The sequence below is a fragment of the Hevea brasiliensis genome, chromosome 7 (assembly GCF_030052815.1).
Source record: "Hevea brasiliensis isolate MT/VB/25A 57/8 chromosome 7, ASM3005281v1, whole genome shotgun sequence".
NCBI classification, from domain to species: domain Eukaryota; kingdom Viridiplantae; phylum Streptophyta; class Magnoliopsida; order Malpighiales; family Euphorbiaceae; genus Hevea; species Hevea brasiliensis.
The window spans coordinates 15,235,030-15,240,179 of record NC_079499.1 but is presented as its reverse complement, the minus strand read 5'-3'; the positions used below and the strand labels follow the sequence as shown (position 1 = coordinate 15,240,179).

The 5,150-nt window shown below is 32.9% G+C and overlaps 1 pseudogene; it reads left to right on the top strand.

Moving 5' to 3' along the window:
• Window positions 1–333: 333 nt before the first annotated feature.
• LOC110632105 (uncharacterized) lies at window positions 334–2,970 on the top strand (annotated as a pseudogene).
• Window positions 2,971–5,150: the final 2,180 nt, after the last annotated feature.

The following is a 5,150-nucleotide window of genomic DNA, read 5'->3' as shown; positions in this document are numbered from 1 at the left end:
AGGTGAAGAAAATCTGCATCCATTAAATCCAGCTCCTACACTTTTTTTTTTTTTTTTAATTCATGACAAGAAGCTAATGACATACATGAACTCAAAAGTTTACATGAAATCTATTACTTCCTATGTTCCTCTTCACCTCTTTTGTAAAGAAGATAACAATACATCAAGGTTTCAAACCTAAAACGAAATAATCGAATAATAAATGATAGAGGAATTACAAAGAATAACAATTCTAGTGGCCCTAATAATAATAAATAAATAAATAAAATGTAGAGAGGAGCAAAATTGCCATCACAAGCTAAGCTGAAATTAAACCAACATACCCAACGACTAATGCCAACAAACATATGCAGTCACTGAGACAAAGCTATCCCTTCCTCGAATATTGATTTGCATTTTGCTCATTGTTCTCGGAATCTTGAAAAATGTAAAATTTGTGGTGACATGGTCCCATAAAATTATGCCGAGGAACACTTCTTAAACACTCATGCGCCGGTGGCCTGTTCAGTGTGCAGTGAGACAATGAGCATGAAGTTCTAGCAATCCATAAAGGTGAAAATTGTCCTCAAAGGATTGTCACATGTGAATTCTGCAAGTTTCTATCGCCTGCAATTGATCTAGCTAAGCATAAAAAATTATGTGGGAACCGTACAGAACTTTGTCATCTGTGTAATAAGTATATTAGACTGCGAGAAAGATACAAGCATGAGACTAGATGCATTGTGTCTCAGTTAATATTGTGGGATGTGAGGGAAGCACAAGGAGCATCATGTGCTCCAGGAAGGAAGCCACATGATTATTCACGGAGACGACTTTTATTCACCATTGCAATAACAGGCATTGCTGTTATACTAGGTCGCTTCTTCTCTAGAAAACAGAGAATAATCAAGTGCATTAGAGGCAGGGAAGGTACATATTAGGGCTTATGAAAATCACTACTCTAAGGCTATTTAATTCCATTTGTTTGGATCTGTAATCAACTGAAAGCATATTGTTGTTAATGTATTAACTGATCGGGATTGTCACGATGCATTGACAGCTTGACAACTGGTGGTATCCATCATTGGAGATGAGCTACATCATTTTTTTAGTAGAAGATGGACTTTTGTAAAGTTACATTCAAGTAATTTCTGGCAATTCGGCTTCTATCAATTTAGTATTAAAAAAAAATGCATGACACAACATATGCACCAGCAACAATGGTTGGTTCTTCTTCGAACCCACATATTTCAAGGTGATAATGAAACAGAAAAAGGAAGTGCTAGCAGTCATCTGCTTCAGGAACAGCCATCTCGATTTTTGGTACATTTGGTTAAATTACACCAGGTGGTTTATCTTTCCACATTTCTTCTTTTTTCGTTCTTTTAATTGTTTGCAGCTTTCTGAGACGGTTTTATTTTGGCCTTGACAGAAAATGCATATATGGCAGCGATGGGTATAGGGAATCTGATGTATATAGTTATGGGGTCGTTTTTTACTTGGAGGATAAACAAGTTTATATCACATAAAATCTGTTATTTAATTATAATATTCAGTTTATATATATATATATATATATATATATATATATATATATATTATTTTCTATTTGCTCGCATAACAAATGCCAAAGTGCATAAAGTATATTAATATAGATATCTTTGAAGATATTTGACAAAAAAGATTTTTGAAATTATATGAATCGACTAAAGTTTAGGGACTTATTTTATCTTTTTTTCTAAGAACAAAACGGTAGTTGAAACATTGATTCACGAGTCAAAGGGTGCTCGAACGTCGTAGAGACTAGGGACTATAGAGAAGGAATCGAATTTAATGCAGCCCCAGAAGTCCCCAGTTCTAAGATAAGGCACAGTCGACCCCACCCAAGTTACAGTTATGGTTCCTGCTCCTCGGCAACCTTGCTAATGAGCTACCTTCTATTCCTTCATTAACAACAGTTTTTGTTCCTCCTCTCTGCCTCTCTAATCATCTCTATCATTATTATTCTATCATTTTTCTTTTTATATAATCACATGCTGGAGCATGGCCAGGAAAAATTTTGAGTTCACGGGTTATTTATTTATTTATTTTGATTTCATTTAATGAAAATTATATATGTAGTTGAAATAACTTGATTTCCATTTTAATAAAGATAGTGGGAAGAAGCTAGCACTAAACTATTATAGCCGATCGACTTGATAAACCCATCTTACCTACTCCCTACATCATGCCTGTTCTTAACCTGCAATTGATAAATCATGACAATGATGAAGATTCAAGAGGCCCTAAGAAGACCCTCCAAAAAAAGATTGTCTAGCTAGGCCATACCATATTTCATGCTTGTTCATTTTTTCTGAACCCTCCTACATGGAAATCGAGGGAGAGACACAAACATACACAAAATTTAGGCCTGCAGCAGCCTACTGATGAATTAAGAGGAAAGAAATCCCAAATTTACCCTTCTTGTAACTCTAAAAAGCAGCAACTAGAGATCATTTGTGCAATAGAAGATTGATCATCAAGCATAAATAAAGAGAAATAGAGCAAAGTAATTATTACCAAGAAATTGTGAAGAAGAGGAAAGGAGAGGGGTTTAAAAAGGAGATATTGACGCGGCTCAATCAAATTACTTGGCTAACAGAAGTCATCTAACCATGTATTTAGATTGAGGCACGCCAATACCTTCACTATGCGCCACTCTCCCCAGCAACTGAACCACCAGCTGATGATATGATCTGAACTTCATCTTCTCATACGTATAGCTAGCTCTCTCTCCACTCTCCAGTTCTTTAAGCTCTCCAATCCATATATATGTAGCCAAAAGGGAAAGAGAAGGGAAAGGGCATATTCCTTCCTTGAAAAGAGATGGATTGGTTTCATAATGAGTAGAGTTCCCATCTCTCACAAGGTAGCAACATAGGGATCCTTTTAGGTGAGTTTGCCTTTTATTTTAGGATTATGGGTATGCACCGTATAGAATGACTTTTTGCATACTCTTCTCAATATCATTTGCTGCGTCAAGGGAAGCAGAAATGAGTACATAAAACCACAATAAAATATTCTTTAATTAGTGTTTATGTACGCAAGCTAAATTGCCATTTCACGAAACGCGCCGTAACTCCACGATGAGTCGTTTAGTTTTGTCCTGCCTCGTAGAAAGTAGTAGTTTCTCTTCGATTTTCCTGATTTTTAATTTCGATAATATTAAATGTGGAGAGGATATTAACCATATTACAGTGTAATTCGATTTAATATAATTTTTATAAGTAATTGAATTATTTTATGTATTAAAATTATTAATCACTTTAATTTATAATTTAACTATTTATATTTATTTTTTTTAATTTTACTTATTTTCGATATAAAATTTTTATTTTCAAGACTTTTTCCTTAAGAGCTTATTTGATATTATTATTGAAGCTGCTATTAAAAACAAATATTTTTTAAAATATGTTTTAACAATGAATATTAAAAATTGATTTAAATTTGATATGTTTTGTTCATAAAACTTTTAAATAATAAAATAACTTTTTTCTAAATTTTTTTTTCAATTGTATTTAAAATAGTGCTTTTTTATGAAAAGTGCTTTTTTAGCCTAGAATCTCAATGCCAAATAAAATCTAAGTGCAACCATATGCTTTTCACTTAAAAATTAAGTACCATTAACTCAATATGGGTTCAATTATATAGTATTATGGATTGTTGAAAACTGCAATCTAAACTAGTACTCTGATGTCAAGTCAAATTTGGAAAGAATGTTTGGTATATTACAATTTAATTCATTTTAATTAGGACTTATACAAGTAATTAAACTGATTTACACATTAAATAACTTGTCACCTTAATATTGCAACCCAATCATTTATATTTACCTTATGTGAAATATATATATATATATATAGTTGGCCTCTATTTTTTTTAAAACCTAATTAAAATGTCCCTCTATTTTGTAAATTAAATTGTTTAGTCATTTTGTTAGACTTTATTGACAGATTCCATTAGTTGGAGAAAAAATGACAAAAATACCCTTACCAGCAATACAAACATTAGTGTTTATTTTTGAATAATCCAAGTCCTTCTCTTCATTCCTTTCTCACTACTACTCAATCTTACTCTCAAGCCTTTAATGATGCTATAAGGTAATGCTTGATAGGCTAACATGTTATATTTTTCTCCAATGTCCTTTTTTTTTTTTCCCCTCAATATTTCTTTCCTTCTCACTTGACTTCTTTCTTGCTCCCTCAAATTCAAATACTTCTACTACTTTTGTTGTTTGTTTTACTTCCTATTTGTGACCGCTACTACTAATGACTCAGGAAAAGTAGACCTTGAGCTTGAATACAACTAATGCAATCAGAAAGGTTCTTTAGCACTATATATTCTTTTTGCTCAACAAAAGTTGAAATGCCTTCACAATAGCCCCAAACCTCCCAACCCCTCTAAACTCAAGCTACTAGAGAAAACAACAACCACCTAGGGGTGTGCAATCAGTCGTTCAGTTTCTAAATGAACCAAATTAAACCGTAAAAATCGAACTATCGAAATCTTATAAAATGTAAATCGAGCCGAACCAAAATTATAGAAGAACCAAATCAATTCGATTAGGTTTAGTTCACCAATTTTATTAGAATTCAACCAACATCACCGTATCGCTTCCTTATCTACCCAGATGCTGAGCACCTTCAACAAATGCAATCAAAACAATAAAAAAAATCTCATAGCCCAATTCAACAAGAACCAAACAACAACAAATTATATAACAAACTCATAATCACCTAACAATAGAAATAACCCAACTAATCAAAATTTAAAAATTTTAACAAATTATAAAAAAAATCCACAAATCACCCAACAGAAAAATCAGTTGCATACCCAAATCTTTAAACCAACAATACCCAAAATTACATAATCCTCAATTCAATTACATACCCAAATCTTTAAACCAATAATATCCAAACTTACATAATCTTCAATTCAATGACATACCTAAAACTAAAGAAGATCCAAAGGAAGAAAAAAATGACACGACACGAAGAAGAATCAAGTGGGTTTGTGAGCACTGAACCAAGTGTGTGGAATTGGATGAACTCATGAAGAAGAAGCAAAGAACATGGTGCAATTGCGATGCGAGGAGGGGTGAGGCATGGCATTGACTATGAGGCACGCGAAAT